This window comes from Molothrus ater, chromosome 24, assembly GCF_012460135.2.
Source record: "Molothrus ater isolate BHLD 08-10-18 breed brown headed cowbird chromosome 24, BPBGC_Mater_1.1, whole genome shotgun sequence".
Classification (NCBI taxonomy): Eukaryota; Metazoa; Chordata; class Aves; order Passeriformes; family Icteridae; genus Molothrus; species Molothrus ater.
In genome coordinates this window covers 1,619,017-1,636,033 of record NC_050501.2, presented here as the reverse complement: position 1 = coordinate 1,636,033, position 17,017 = coordinate 1,619,017, and the positions used below count along the sequence as shown (strand labels likewise).

The following is a 17,017-nucleotide window of genomic DNA, read 5'->3' as shown; positions in this document are numbered from 1 at the left end:
CCCAGAGTCCAAATCCCGTCCCAGATTCCAGCAGGAATTCCCAGGGGTACAAATTCTATCCCAGAATCCAGCAGGAATTCCCAGGGGTACAAATCCCACCCCAGATTCCAGCAGGAATTCCCCTGGGGATAAATCCCATCCCAGAGTCCAAATCGAACCCCAGAGTCCAGCAGGAATTCCCCTGGGGGTAAATCCCATCCCAGATTCCAGCAGGAATTCCCCTGGGGATAAATCCCATCCCAGATTCCAAATCGCACCCCAGAGTCCAGCAGGAATTCCCCTGGGGATAAATCCCATCCCAGATTCCAAATCGCACCCCAGAGTCCAGCAGGAATTCCCCTGGGGATAAATCCCATCCCAGATTCCAAATCGCACCCCAGAGTCCAGCAGGAATTCCCCTGGGGTACAAATCCCATCCCAAAGCCCAGCAGGAATTCCCCTGGGGTACAAATCCCATCCCAGATTCCAGCAGGCATTCTCCTGGCGTACAAATCCCCAAAGAAATTCTGCTTTCCTCTCCTCCTCCCCAGTTTTTTATCCCCAAAACACAGCATCACTTCTCATCCATTTTTTAAGGATTCCAGCCCAAAGTGGGGGTCTGAAATCCAAGGTGGTGCTGTAAAAGCTCAAACCAGACCCCACTAACGACACAGGCACTGCTTGGAACAAAACCTCCCTGTCCCAGGGGATCCAGGATGGAATTCTCCCTGCTCAGGTGGATTTTTGGCCAAACCCCTGCTGCTTCCAACTTCCCACCCTGCTGAGCTGCAGAGTTCACAGACCCAAGAGAATTTTGATTTTTCTGGGGCCTTCCTGGCAGTTCCAAACATCCCCCAAGACCCCAGGGCTCATTTTCCCAGGATTTCTGTGCCCTGGGTCCTGCTGCAGCCCTGGGGGACACAAAAAGGGGGATTTGCCTCTGGAATGTCAGATGTGGCACCGGAAGGGAGGTTTGGAGTCCCAACCCCTGCAGGTGTCCAAGGAACACCTGGATGTTGCTCTGGGCTGGTGACAAAGTGGGCACTGATGGTCCTGGGGGCTTTTCCAACCTCAGTGATCCCAAAATTCCCTCCCAGGGAGCTTCTGGGGCTAAACCTGCTCCAGAGCTTGGGCTGAGCCCAAAGCTGTGATCCCACCCCTCCTGTGGGATGAGGACAAAGCTGGGCCTGGAGTCCCAAAGCAGAGGCAGAGTCAGAGCCCTGGGGAGCCTGAATTGCATCCTGAAACCCTGGGAAATCAGGGAAATGCTCCTGGCTGCGGGTGCACCTTTTATCAGCAGTGCCCACACCACATTTCCTTCCTTGCAGCTGTTGGAGCACTGAAATTCCCAGTTTCCCTGGGAAGGGACAGTCCCATCCCTCCCTCCCTGAATTTCCATCCCAAAACACTGGGAAATCAGGGAAACTGAGGGCTCCTGGCTCAGGGTTCACCTTTTATCCACACGTTTCATTCCCTTTAGCCCTTGTAGCACCACAATTTCCAGTTTCCCTGGGAAGGGTCAATCCCTCTCTCCCTAAAATGCCATCCCAAACCACTGGGAAATCAGGAAAACACTCCTGGCTGAGGGCAACACCTTTCCCAACACATTTAACTCCCTTTAGTCCTTGGAGCACTGAAATTCCCAGTTTCCCTGGGTTGGGGATGGTCCCATCCCTCCCTCCCTAAAATTCCATCCCTCCCTCCCTGAATTTCCTTCCCCAAAAACTGGGAAATCAGGGAAACGCTCCTGGCTGAGGGTTCACCTTTTCTTGACAGTGCCAACACCGCATTTAATTCACTTTAGCCCTTAAGGTGCCACAATTTCCAGCTTTCCTGGGGAGGGAATGGTCCCATTCCTCCCTCCTTGAACTTCCATCCCTCCCTCCCTGAATTTCCTTCCCCAAAAACTGGGAAATCAGGGAAACACTCCTGGCTGAGGGTTCACCTTTTACCAACTCATTTAATTTCCTTTGGTCCTTAAAGCACCACAATTCCCAGTTTCCCTGGTTTGGGGATGGTCCCATTGCTCCCTCCCTAAAATTCCATCCCTCCCTCCCTGAATTTTCTTCCCCAAACACTGGGAAATCAGGGAAACGCTCCTGGCTGAGGGCAACACCTTTCCCAACACATTTAACTCCCTTTAGTCCTTGGAGCACTGAAATTCCCAATTTTCCTGAGAAGGGATGGTCCCATTCCTCCTTCCTTGAACTTCCATCCCTCCCTCCCTGAATTTCCTTCCCCAAAAACTGGGAAATCAGGGAAACACTCCTGGCTGAGGGTTCACCTTTTCTTGACAGTGCCAACACCGCATTTAATTCACTTTAGCCCTTAAGGTGCCACAATTTCCAGCTTTCCTGGGGAGGGAATGGTCCCATTCCTCCCTCCCTAAAATTCCATCCCTCCCTCCCTGAATTTTCTTCCCCAAATACTGGGAAATCAGGGAAACGCTCCTGGCTGAGGGCAACACCTTTCCCAACACATTTAATTCCCTTCAGCCCTTGGAGCACTAAAATTCCCAATTTCCCTGGGTCCCATCCCTCCCTCCCACCCTGCAGCAAACGGATGCAAACTGGGACAAAGAACCTTTTTTCCCCTTTATTTTTTTTTTTTTTTGGGCTCTCAGCGCAGCCGAGCCCCGCTCTGCTCTCATTTACACAAAGATAAAGGCAGCGCATCTGGCCGTGTGGCAGAAGTCTTTAATTACACGCCGGAGCTTATCTTAAATATCTATTTATTGCCACGAGATTGCAGCTTCGCCCATCAACAGCCCGCAGACAAAGGGAGGTTGTGATTGCACATTCAACCTCCAGCTCTTATTCCCACTCTGGAATGCTTCACTTTGCAACTTTCTGGGATATTCGCATCCTCTCCCCCCCTCCTCCACCTTTGCTCCCCACTGCCGAGTTGGTTTTAGGGGTTTTTGCAGCCGGGAAAGTTGGTCCATAATGAAGATTTTGATGGGTTTTTATGCCAAAATGCACCTTTGAGCTGGGGTGGGCTCCTGCAGACAGCTCAAAGCCCTGAGCAGCTTTTCCAGTGGCAAAATCCAAATGGATTGGGGGAAAAAAAAATAATAAATATGGACAGAAAGAGCAACAGGAGGAACATGAACCTGGTATGGGCAGGGAGCTGGGAAATCACCCTTGGAATTCTCAGTTTTGTTCAGAATGGGCTGCTCAGGGAAGGGCTCAGGCCTTAAAATGCACCCAAATCCCAAAATAAAGCTGGGATAACGGTGGATACAGGGCTAATTGCAGCTTCCTTGAGTTCCTCCTGATCTAGATGTTATCCTAAGATTTGGAAAATCTTCCCAAGGGATAAAATCCCACCAGGAGCAGCACTGGGAAGGGCTTGGCCCAGGAGCTGATGGGCCCAGGATGGCCCAGCCTCCCAAAATTCATGCATCCCAAAATCCCTGCAGCCCAAAATTCCTGCAGCCCAAAGCTCCTGAATCCCAAAATTCCAGAATCCCAAAATTCCAGAATCCCAAAATTCCTGCAGCCCAAAGCTCCTGAATCGCAAAGCTCCTGAATCCCAAAGCTCCAGAATCCCAAAATTCCTGAATCCTGAAAATTCCTGCAGCCCAAAATTCCTGCGGCCCAAAATTCCTGTGGCAAAAGGAATATCAGCCCTGCCTCCCATTCCCTGAGTTTTTGTGTAGTTTTATCCCAATTTGCTGCATTCCTGCACCCTGGAGGGGCTGAATTCCAGCTGGGAATTCGATATTTTGGGAATTCAGACACTTCCTGGCAGCTCCTCAGGTGAGATTTCCAGGACTCCTTTGAGTTCTGGGGTTAATCCCATTATCCTAAAGGTCTGTTGTTGATATCCTCCACCTTGGGATGTTGGAATTGGGGCATGGAACTACAAGAGGAGGGAAAGGAGCTGTTCCTGCAGCTCCCCATGGCACTGGGCCCCACAGAACTGGCATTTGCAGCTCTGGGTCACACAAACCCCACAGAAACCCCACAGAAATGGCATTTCCTACTTTGGTCCCACACAAACCCCGCAGAAACCCCACGCAAGTGGCATTTCCCGTTCTAGTCCCACATGAATCCCATACAAATGGGATTTCTTTTATTCCCTGCTCTGGTGCCACATAAACCCCACACAAACTTCACACAAACCCCACAGAACCGGCATTTGTGGCCCTGGTGCCACACAAATCCCACACAAACCCCACACAAACCCCACACAAGGGACATTTCCTGCTCTAGTCCCACACAAACCCCACACAAATGGCATTTGCAGCTCTGGTCCCACACAAGCCCCACTCAAACCCCACACAAACCCCATACAAGCGGCATTTGGGGCTGTGGTGCCACACAAACCCCACACAAATTGAATTTTCTGTTCTAGTCCCACATAAATCCCATAGAAATGGCATTTGTTACTCTGGGTACACACAAACCCCACTCAAACCCCACAGAAATGGCATTTCTTGTTCTGCTCCCACACAAATCCCACATAAACCCACACAAACCCCATTCAAACCCCACACAAATGGCATTTGCACCACTGGGGTCACACAAACCCCACACAAACCCCATACAAATGGCATTTCTTGTTCTGGTCCCACACAAACCCCACTCAAACCTCACTCAAACCCCACACAAATGGCACTTGCAACACTGGGGTCACACAAACCCCACACAAACCTACTCAAACCCCACAGAACTGGCATTTGCAGCACTAGGGTCACACAAACCCCTCACAAACCCACTCAAACTCACACAAACCCCACAGAAATGGTATTTGCAGCTCTGATCCCACTCAAACCCCACACAAACCCCACTCAAACCCCATACAAATGGCATTTCTTGTTCAGCTCCCACACAAACCCCACACAAACCCCCACACAAATGGCATTTCCTACTCTGGTCCCACACAAACCCCACACAAACCCACTCAAACCCCACTCAAACCCCACACAAACCCCACACAAACCCCACACAAATGGCATTTCTTGTTCTGATCACACTCAAACCCCACACAAACCCCACAGAACTGGCATTTGCAGCACTGGGGTCACACAAACCCCACACAAATCCCACTCAAACCCACACAAACCCCACAAAAATCCCACTCAAACCCCACACAAACCCCACTCATACCCACACAAACCCCACAGAAATCCCACTCAAACCCATTCAAACCCCACACAAATCCCACTCAAACCCACTCAAACCCCACACAAACCCCACTCAAACCCACTCAAACCCCACACAAATCCCACTCAAACCCACTCAAACCCCACAAAATTCCCACTCAAACCCCACAAAAATCCCACTCAAACCCACTCAAACCCACACAAATCCCACTCAAACCCACTCAAACCCCACAAAAATCCCACACAAACCCCACACAAATCCCACTCAAACCCACACAAACCCCACACAAATCCCACTCAAACCCACTCAAACCCCACACAAATGGCATTTCTTGTTCTGATCCCACTCAAACCCCACACAAACCCCACAGAACTGGCATTGGCAGCACTGGGGTCACACAAACCCACTCAAACCCCACACAAATCCCACTCAAACCCACTCAAACCCCACTCAAACCCCACAAAAATCCCACACAAACCCCACACAAATCCCACTCAAACCCACTCAAACCCCACAAAAATCCCACTCAAACCCACTCAAACCCCACACAAATCCCACTCAAACCCCACACAAACCCCACACAAATGGCATTTCTTGTTCTGATCCCGCTCAAACCCCACAAAAACCCCACAGAACTGGCATTGGCAGCACTGGGGTCACACAAACCCACTCAAACCCCACACAAACCCCACACAAATCCCACTCAAACCCACTCAAACCCCACTCAAACCCACTCAAACCCCACACAAATCCCACTCAAACCCACTCAAACCCCACACAAATCCCACTCAAACCCCACACAAATCCCACTCAAACCCACTCAAACCCCACACAAATCCCACACAAATCCCACTCAAACCCACTCAAACCCCACACAAATCCCACTCAAACCCACACAAACCCCACACAAATCCCACACAAATCCCACACAAACCCCACACAAATCCCACTCAAACCCACACAAACCCCACACAAATCCCACACAAACCCCAAACAAATCCCACTCAAACCCACTCAAACCCCACAGAAATCCCACACAAATCCCACTCAAACCCCACACAAATCCCACACAAACCCCACACAAATCCCACTCAAACCCACACAAACCCCACACAAATCCCACTCAAACCCCACACAAATCCCACTCAAACCCACTCAAACCCCACACAAATCCCACTCAAACCCCACACAAACCCCACTCAAACCCACACAAACCCCACACAAATGGCATTTCCTGCCAGGGAGGATCAGCCCAGGGACATTTTTGCCTCACAGACAAACCCAAACCAAACCCCAAGGTTCCTTCTCCTCCTGCCCCAAAGACAGAAATCCCAGGGAGCATCTCTGCCCCATGGAATTGTGTCCCTGGATTCCCTTCAGGGAGGGGGGAACAAAAACAATTCCCCTTCTGCAATTTAGGAACAAAACTTCCAATAGGATTTTTTGCCTCCAGCTCCTCCTGACCCCCCCAAAGCCAAATTAAATCCCACTAATGATGGATCCAGCTTAATTAGGAGTGAAATAATTTCATTTTTGTCCCAGCTGAGAAGCACCTTTTGCTCTCACCATCAACCTAAACAGGTTCAACATCCCAAAAATCCCAATTTATTTGGCTAAAACAGCGATATCTTTATAATTACCTGATTTATTTGTTAAAATCTGCAGTTCTTGCTCTCCTGATCCCCCCATGCCCCTCCTCTAACCCATAAATATTTCCCTTCCTTCCCCTTCCAGCTACCAGATTTTTGTTATTCCCTGCACAGAATTCCTCTCCAATTAATTAATCCAAGTTATAATCAATCAAATATCAACGTGTGGTTTTGGGGACATTCCTGCACAGGAGAATTCCTTCTTTACCCCAAATTCCCTGCAGCAAGGAGGTTTTTGGGGTTGTTTTTTTCAGGAAAAATCCAACCAAACTGCTTTGGAACCCTTCAAAACAAAACAAGTTGTTTGTCTCGGCAATTTGCACTCTCCCATGAAATTCCCTCTGATGCCAGAAGTACAGGAAACAAAAAGAAAATTCAAAATATGAGCCCAAGCTACCAAGTCTGGGGTGCAATGGATGGACTCTGAAAAGCAACACAGAGGCAGGTAAAGGACAGAGAGATGAGGATGAATTTATTTTTGTGGATTAAAACACAAAAGGGAATTGGCTGGGGAGGACTGGAAACGCTGGAATGTTTTGGGGGGATGGTTGGGGGTTACAGGGATGGGGATGGTGCAGCTGAGCTCTTCCCAAGAACCTGCTCTTCTGCACATAAAATTCCACCTAAAATCCAATTTTGGTTATTTCAAACCTCCTGGACCTTTTGTTTGGGTTGGACTCGATAGTCTTGAAGGTCTCTTCCAACCTGGTCATTCTGTAAATTCTGTGGATTTTCCAATCCATCCACCAGGAACAAATCCATGCAAGAGCACCCAAGGGGTTACAAAATCTGCTTTAGCTCTCGAGGCAGCTAAAAAAGCAGCAGAGAAGTTTTGTTTGGGTCTGAGGTGCTTTTCCAAGGCCCCTGAGCTCACCCCTGACATCACCAGGAGCTTTTCTCATCCCTCCCTTACTCAGTGCTCAGTTCTGGGCTCGCTGATCCCAGAGCTTCCCTGCTTACATCAGGATTTGCTCACTGCTGGTTTGGGATTCCTGCAGCCCCCAAATCCCCAAATCCCATCCCTGAGGCAGCAGCAGCAGCCCTGGGGCGTTCCCCCAGGGAGGCAGGAGATGATCCAGCCACCCATGGGCAGCTCCTCCCCTGGATTTTATTGTCTCAGCTCCTTCCCAAGGTCCCACAGGGAGAAAAGATTGTGCAGCACTGAAATCTGGGCTCCTCCAGGGGTGGAAAATGAACTGGAAGGGCTGGAATCCCATAAGATCCTTCTGTAGGATCCTCCTGTGGGATCCTCCTGTGGCAGGAGATGATCCAGCCACCCATGGGCAGCTCCTCCCCTGGATTTTATTGTCCCAGCTCCTTCCCAAGGTCCCACAGAGAAGCCAGGGAGGGACAGATTGTGCAGCACTGAAATCTGGGCTGCTCCAGGACTGGGAATTCCGCTGGAATCCCACGGGATCCTCCTGTGGGATCCTCCTGTCCCAGCTGCAGGGAGTGGGGTCAGGGCCTCGTGGGACACAGAGCACGTCCAGGCTGGGAGCAGCTCCTGGGGACCATCCCAGCAGCAATTCCCAGGGCTCCCTGGGGATTCCAGCAGCACCCAGAGCCCCCCAAGAGCCCAGACTGCCCCAGACTGGATAAATGATCCCATTATTCCATTCCAGGCGTGACATTGCCCCTGAAACAGCCCCAATCCCCCTGAGCACCCACAGCCCTGTGGCTTCTCAAACCCCCTTTGGCTCCACAGCAAACTCTGCTTCCCTACAGCATTCTCCAGAGCCTGCCCAGCAAATAATGATCTAAAATCCAAAAACAACCCCAAAACCTCAGCCAGGGCTGCTGTCTGCAGTTGGGGCTTAGAGTCAGAACTTATTATTTGTATTTTCAATCTGCCAGGGACTCCCACTGAGAGCTCGGCCAGGAGGCTCCCCCTCCTCCCTCCTCCCCGTTTCCCACACAGGAGGAAAAGTAAAGATGCAGAAAGGTTAAAAAGGAACAAAAAAGGCCACGCTGGTCCCCCTCCCACAGCAGCAAGAGCAAATCCCTGACTTAAGGAGCTGCAACGTTTCCATTCTTGGCATGAAAAAGTTTCAGAGCTTTTTAAAGAACTAAAGGGAGAGATGTGGCCTGTGGATCCTGAGAGCCCTGCTGCAGGAAGGGCAGGAATGTGGTGAAAATGAGTAAGTATGGGTCAGGAATATGGGTAAAAATGGGCAAATAGGGGTCAGGAATAGGAGTAAAAATGGGTAAAAATTAAATGAGAGCATGGGTAAATATGGGTCAGAAATAGGGATAAAAATGGGTTAATATGGATCAAGAGTATGGGTGAATATGGGTCAGGAATAGGGGTAAAAATGGCTCAGAAATATGGGTAAATATGAATAAAAATGGGTAAATATGGGTCAGAAATATGGGTAAAAATGGGTTCAAAATATGGGTCAAGAATATGGAGAAATATGGGTAAATATGGGTCAGGAATAGGGGGAAATATGGGTAAATATGGGTCAGGAATAGGGGGAAATATGGGTAAATATGGTTCAAGTCTGTGGGTAAACAAGGGTCCAAAACACGGCTAAATATGGGCAGCAAGCACCAGCCCTTTAAGTTATTTTGGAAAATCCTCTTCAGGTATCATCATGCACCTTTAAACAGGGAGATAAATCAGGGAGCTGGGCTCGCCATTCCCATGCTATCCCACATTATTCCCGTGCTATCCCACATTATTCCCATGCTATCCCACAATATCCCCATTTTACCCCACATTATTCCTGTGCTGCCCCATGTTATTCTCATGCTGCCCCACATTATTTCCATCCTATCCCATGTCATTCCCGTGCTAGCCCATGTTATTTCCATTCTATCCCAGATTATTCCCATGCTATCCCACATTCTTCCTATGTTATCTCACATTATTCCCATGCTATCCCAAGTTATTCCCGTGCTATCTGACATTATTCCCATCCTATTCCACATTATTCCCATCCCATCCCACGTTATTCCCATGTTATCCCCATCCTATCCCACATTATTCCCATGCTATCCCATGTTATCCCCATCCTATTCCACATTATTCCCATGCTATCCCAGGTTATTCCCATGTTATCCCATGTTATTCCCATGTTATCCCATGTTATTCTCATCCTATTCCACATTAATCCCATGTTATCCCATGTTATCCGATATTATTCCCATCCTATCCCACACCATTCCTGTGCTATTCCATGCTATTCCCAGGCTATCCCACAATATTCCCGTTTTATCCCACATTATTCCCGTGCTATCCCACATTTTCCACCTGCGTGATCTGAGTCAGCAGCAGAGATTGAGTGGACATGGAGAAAAAAGGTGTTTTTAGCCCCAAAGTGATGCAGATTGGTTTGTGCTCCCAGCAGATCCCCTGCTGCCGGCCCTATGAGAAATGAGGGGTTCAGGGGAGTTCCTGTTCTCCTGCTCATCCCTCCCTCACCAGCTCCACATCCTGAGCGCAGAGAAAATCCTGGGAATTTTATCCGGGTGGAAATGCAGGATTAGAGTGCACCTGAGGAAGAGGAGGAGGAGGAGGGGGAGGAAGAAGAGGAGGCTGCTCAGCGCTCTGACCCCGGCTCCCCCAGGGCTCCATAAAACCCTTTGGCCCATCAGCTGCTCTCTGAATTCCCAGGAAATCTCCCCATTCCCATGGAGCTGCCATTCCCAGGAACAGCCAAGAGATGCTGGAGAGACCTTTGGAGGCCCTGGCTTGGAGTGCTGGGAGTGTTTACAGGAGTTTTACGACTCTTTCAAGGAAAATAATGACCAGAATCCTTTCCAGGGCCAGATGAGCTGGGCTGCAGTGCCTGGGACAAAACCAGTTTTATTTCTCTTTCTCAGTGGGGGTGGAATTACAGAAGTCATGGGGACGCAGGGCCACAAATTCCCACTGGTCCTCAGGTGTCACAGAGGCCTCAGAGCAGCTCCTGGCAGGGCTCAGGTGCCACCACCTGTGCTGAGAAGCACCCTGGGACAAAACCAGCTTCATTGCCCTTTCTCAGTGGGGGTGAAACCATAAAAATCATAAAGATGCAGGGCCAGCAAGTCACACTCGGTGGCCTCAGTGTCACAGAGGCCTCAGAGCAGGGCCCGGCAGGGCTCAGGTGCCACCAGCTGGGCTGAGAGCTCTGGGACAAACCCCTCTGTGTCCTGCCCCAATGGCTGGACCAGGTTTGGGTTGTGCATGAAGATGTTCATGGCCCCAGAGGCAGCACAGAAACCCAGACTCAGTGTAGGAGATGCTTTAATAGGGAAACACCAAATTCCATATGGGAAACTCCAATTTCCATAGGGGAAACACCAACGTCCATAGGGGAAATACCAACTTCTGTAGGGAAAACACCACCTTCCATAGGGGAAATACCAACTTCTGTAGGGAAAACACCACCTTCCATAGGGGAAATACCACTCACACAGGGGAAATACCAACGTCCATAGGGGAAACACCAATGTCCATAGGGGAAATACCAATGTCCATAGAGGAAATGCCACCTTCCATAGGGGAAACACCAAAGTCCATAGGGGAAACACCAAAGTCCATAGGGGAAATGCCACCTTCTATGGGGGAAACACCAAAGTCCATAGGGGAAATACCAATGTCCATAGGGGAAACATCTCCATAGGAAAATACCAACTCCCATAAAGGAAACACCACCATCCATAGGGGAAATACCAACTTCTGTAGGGAAAACATCATCTTCCATAGGGGAAACACCAATGTCCATAGGGAAATACCAACTGCCATAGAGAAAACACCAACTTACATAAGTGAAACACCAACTTACATAGGAGAAATACCAACATCCATAGGGGAAATGCAAACTTCCATAGGTGAAATGCCACTTCCATAAGGAAAACATCTCCATAGGGAAAACACCAACTTCCATAGGGGAAATACCAATGTCCATAGGGAAAATACCACCTTCCATAGGGGAAATACCAAATTCCATAGGGGAAACAGCAATGTCCATTGGAGAAATACCAACATCCATAGGAGAAATGCCAGCGTTCATAGGGGAAACACCACCTTCCATAGGGGAAATACCAAAGTCCATAGGGGAAACATCTCCACAGGGAAATACCAACTGCCATAGAGAAAACACCAACATCCATAAGTGAAATGCCAACTTACATAGGGGAAATACCAACATCCATAGGGGAAATACAAACTTCTGTAGGGAAAACATCACTTCCATAGGGGAAATACCAAATTCCATAGGGGAAATACCAATGTCCATAGGGGAAACGCCAAAGTCCATAGGGAAAACACCAATGTCCATAGGGGAAAAACCACCTTCCATAGGGGAAATACCGAATTCCATGGCGGAAACACCAACATCCATAGGGGAAAATCAAACTTCCATAGGCGACATGCCGCCTTCCATAAGGAAAACATCTCCATAGGGAAAACACCACCTTCCATAGGAAGAGCACCTTCCATCCTCCCCCCCTCAGCCGCCACTCACTCGGGCTTTCTTCTCATCCCAAAGGTTTCCCTGAGCACAGCGAGTGCTGGGCGTGGGGAGGAGCAGCACACGGCACTGCCGGGACAGATCCGAGCGCTCCAGCTGAGCCAGAGGGGGAGGGAACAGAGCCAGACCCCCCCATGCTCTGGTACAGCTCAGAGGATTTGCAACCACCAAAAGAAAAATTTTTAAAAAGTAGCATTGGGCAAACTCCGTTACTGGCACGGCGAGAAGTGAATCCTGCAGGAGCAGCAGCTGCCTCGGCACATGGAACACGAGGTTTTGGGGAAAATCCATCTTCTCACATCCCAAAGCCCGAGGCTGGGGCTTTCCAGCAGCCATCAGCACCTGGATTTGTCTCCCAGAGCAGCAGGGCAGGGGACACAAGGTGCTGCTGGCCCTCACCCAGCCCAAACCAGGAGCAGAGGAAGATTCCCATCCTGCTGCCTCCAAAACACATTTTAATCCTATTTTCCTGCACACACACCCCATATCAAATTCTTAATTAAAAATCATCTGCTTTTGGAATGGGGGAGGGATGGACAGTCCAGGCTGCACATTGAGTTTTGGGTACTTTTCCTCTATCAGGTCAGACATTCCCAAGTTCTCTCTGGAGGAAGCTTCCAGGGGCTGTTTATATAAAATAAATATTTTGTTTCACGTGCTGCCCACCCTCAGCTCGCACAACTCATCGGGGGAAACTTTTCTTGCAGATCCTTTCCTGAACGCTCAAGCAAAACCCCTGCAAATATCCTGCGTGCACAGCCAGAAGAGAAACATGTAACACTAAAACACGCCGAAATATAAATACAAACTTCCAGACAAAGGGCTAATCCCTGCCCCCGGAGGCTCCCACAGCCAGGGGAGCTGGATCATCCCAAGGAGGGCTGGATTTGGCCCTTGGAGAGGCCACTGCAGTCCCTGCTGCAAGCCCGGGCTTGGGAACACGGCACAAAACCCAGCCAGAGCCGCGGGCAGGTACCGCAAGGGGCTGCGGATGCCTCCACCTGCCTCCGACAGCGGGAAAAACTCGGGCTTCCAAAGGACAAACCTCGCAGGCTGATCCCCGAATGCCACAGCCAAGTGAAACCGAGCGGGAGGAGGAAAAAACCCCAACCGCAGCGCTTTGTGCAGGGACCCAGGCACCAGCAGGGACCTGGCTGCTGAAACCAGCCTCGGAATCTCATTCGATTTGTTTAATTTGGGTATTTCTCTCCGCGCTGGAGCATCGGGGAGCAGCCGCAGGGATGGAAGCGGCGCAGGCCCCGGGCTCGGCTCCGGCAGGACGCGGCTGTCCCCGGAGCAACACGTCCCCAGCCCGTGTCCCTCCGCACGCCCCTGGCCGGCTGGCACGTCCCTGTCACACCCCGCGATCGCCTCCCACCGCCCCCGGCGCTGCCTCCCACCAGCCAGCGCCAATTCATCGCCTCCTCCTCCTCCTCCTCCACCTCCTCCTCCTCCTCCCCGCACGGTGGGAGAAAATGAAGTTGCTGTCAAGCGACGATAAATTCATGCGACAGCCAGGGCTAATTAAGCGGCAAAGTAGCTGCGAGCGTGGCGGGGCCGCGGCTCCGGGCTGGGCTCGGTGACAGCGCCGGGCTCGGGGCGCTCGCCCAGCGCCGAGGTGGCCGCGGCCACCCCCGGTGGGGACGCGGGGACGCCGAGCTGGCACCTCTGGGGAGGAAAAATGGAATCTGGGCGGCCGGCTGGGCACCCGCAGCCAGCCAGGGAGGGAGGGAAGGAAGGAAGGAAGGGCGAGAAAAAATCCCAAAGATCCACGCAGAGAACAACAGCAAAAAAATAGCGACAAAAGCCCCCGTGCCTACCTTTGCCGGGGGCCAGCGGGCAGATCCCGGAGCGCTTGGGGTCGGTGGCTGTTCCCTTCTTTATGAAATGTTCGGCTCAGCCGGTGCTATTTGCATTCTTTCATTAGCACCTGTTTCAAGTAAGGAAGGAGAAAGCTCATTGCGAGATCAGCTTCCTCTCCGAATAAATTATTTAAAAAATTAAAAAAAAAAAAATAGACAGATGCACGCTGCCAAATAATAATAACGCTAATAAAAATCAAAAAAATACCACATGGATATTAAAGCCCAAAGTAGGCAGTTTAATAATGGGAGGTCTTGCAGGTTGTGAGCATGCTCCAGCCGGAACAAATCCTTCCTCTGTTATTCCTCTGAATAAAAATAAACCACGATCAAGAAACCCAAACGGAAGCTTCCTCCTAGAATCCCTGCTGCTGAAAAATATGTAATAAATTCAGCCCGAAGACGCAGACTCTAATCAGCAGCTGTTTTCTGGATCCAAAGCCAGCCAAAGCCTCTCTTGTCTTTTCCCACTATGAGTCGAGGCCTTTTTGAAAAGGGTTTTAACCTTTTAAAGACACAGCGCACCAATTATCACTTCTGGAGGACTGTCACTCACGGCGCAGGGAAATTAATAAAGCGACAGCGGTGGCACAGTCGGAGCACGGGGAGGTGTGGTTTGCCCTCCCAGGGTTGCCTCGGGAATATTATTGTATGATTATTATTTTTAATCGGACCCCCTCCCCTTCGGGGAAATAATAATAATAATAAAGTGCGAACTCGCCAGCCAGCTCCGGGATAAATGCAAAGTCATTATAAAAAGGAGCAGCTGCTGGATGCCATTCCCGGAGTTCTGCCGTGGTTCCTTAGTGGGGTTAAATTTGTTGCGAGTGAATTTTTCGGGATTAACAGCTTCCAGCCCGGCCGGAGCTGGGAGAGGGTTAACGCCAGGCACAGAGCGGCTCTGTCAAGTGCTTCCCATCAAACTGAGGACCAGGCTGCGAAGTTTGAACCGAGCAGCTCTGGCACAGCAGCACCGCATCCTTCCAGGGCTGGCATTCCGGGTTTTTACCAAACCCCACCGAACCCCCCCCAAAAAAAGTTCATCCCTCCGCCAAGCAGCGCCGGTGGCCCCGTGCGTGGCACAGCTCTGGGGACAGCGCCGAGCCATCAGCTCTGGGGGGGGACGGGACACATCCCCCCGAAGCTGCGCGTCCCCAGGCCCCAGGGCAGCGTCCCCCGGCCGTGGTGCCGCCGTGCCCGGCCCACCTGGGTGGCGGTGGCATCCTCCTGCTCAGCGCTCGGGGCCATCCCCGGGGTGCTGCGGCTCCTCCGGCCGCGCTCGCCTCCGGCCGGGCTGTGCGCAGCCCCCGGCATGCGAGCGGCGGCTCTCCCGCCCTCTCCCCCTCCTCCTCCTCCTCCTCCTCCTCCTCCTCCTGCTGAAAATCATCATATTTCATGTGTGGCTGCTCCAGCCCCGCCAATTGGCCGGGCACCGGCGGGCGGAAATGTCAGCGGCAGCGCAGCATCGCTGCGCCCCCCGGGAGCACCCGCGGCTGCGAGCCCTGCCAGGGCGGGGAGAAGGGATTTGGGCGCTCGCCGAGGGTTCTCTGCCCCTCCGGCTGCGCTCCGGAGGGATGGAGCTGGCAGCAGCTTGACCTTGAGCCGCGCGGGTGCGGTGGCTGCCGGCGAGCAGCGTTTTCCTCAGCCGGGGCGAGCCGGCACATCTGCCCCGCTCCGGGAGCCGCTGCTCGGCACTGAGCGGTGCCGGGGCTGCTCCGAGGGGTGAGCGCTGAGAAACGGAGCTTTCCTGGCTTTTCAACCCATTTCCAAGGCATCTGTTTGCAGCTTGCTCCTTACTTCCAGAGCTTTCTAACAAGAGCTGTATCAGTATTTTCTTTATCTTTTCAATAGATGGGATTTGGAAATTGGGGCTTGCCTGAAGTTCCCCTGGAAGTGTCCAAGGCCAGGTTGGACGGGGATTGGAGCATCCTGGGACAGCGGAAGGTGTCCCTGCCCAAGGGATGGAACAGGATGGGGCTTGAAGGTCCCTCCCAACCCAAACCAGTCTGGGATTCTGTGATTCCACCCCCAGCTCAAGTGGGAAGACAACCCAAGACTTCTCCTCATCTGATCATTTTCCTTCTCCAAGCAGGTGAGGAAAACGAAAATAAATCCAAAAATCCTTTGGAAGCGAAGCAATGGAATGACAGAATGGAATATTCCTGAGGAAAACCTGCAGGCATCCACCTGCCCTGCAAACACCTGCAAATGGAAAGGGAACACATGCAGGGACAATGGGAAATGTTCTCCTGAGGAACAACAGAGCCACCTCTGCCTGCTGGGCTCTCCAGGAGTGCAAGGAACAGGGGGAGCACGAGAGCCAAAAGCCAACTTTTATTTCCTGGATGCTTATACAAGGATAAAAAAAAAAAAAAAAATTGCCTTGTCACAGAAACTAAAGAGGATTTGAGCACGGCATTTGTGGCACAAATCAGCTTAGGGAACCTGAAGTTCTCTGCTGATTGGGAGAAAACTCCGTGGGAAATGGGCAACAGATTGGATGGAGGACTGGAAGCTCCAGAGCTTCCTTGTGTGGCCACGGGAGAACAGCCTGGAGCCCAAAGCTCATCAGCAGCTGGATCCTCCTGCAAGGGGAGCCTGGTGGTCACCACTGCCACCATCCCCAGTGTCCCCCAGGTCCAGGCAGTGCTGTGGCACAGCAGAGCCCATCACCACTGTGTGTCACTGTAGGCATTGAAACCAGAGCGCAGAAAGGAGGGAATCGGGCTGCTGAGCAAAAACAACCCCTCATGAGCAAAAAACAACCTCACTGAGCAAAAAACAACCCCAAATGAGGAAAAAACCACCCCAATGAGCAAAAACAACCCCAATGAGGAAAAAACCACCCCAATGAGCAAAAAACACACCCCTAATGAGTAAAAAACATCACTGAGCAAAAAACAACCCCAATGAGCAAAAACAACCTCACTGAGCAAAAATCAATCTCAATAAGCACAAAA

General features: G+C 51.2%; 1 protein-coding gene across 1 annotated transcript in view; it reads right to left on the bottom strand.

The window, feature by feature from the left end:
• LOC118695364 (transcription factor HIVEP3-like) overlaps positions 1-14,492 on the bottom strand; it is a 278,612-nt gene extending 264,120 nt beyond the window's left edge. The window contains 1 exon segment of the mRNA XM_036396877.2: positions 14,016-14,492. The gene's annotated coding sequence lies outside the window, so the exon portion shown is untranslated.
• Positions 14,493-17,017: the final 2,525 nt, after the last annotated feature.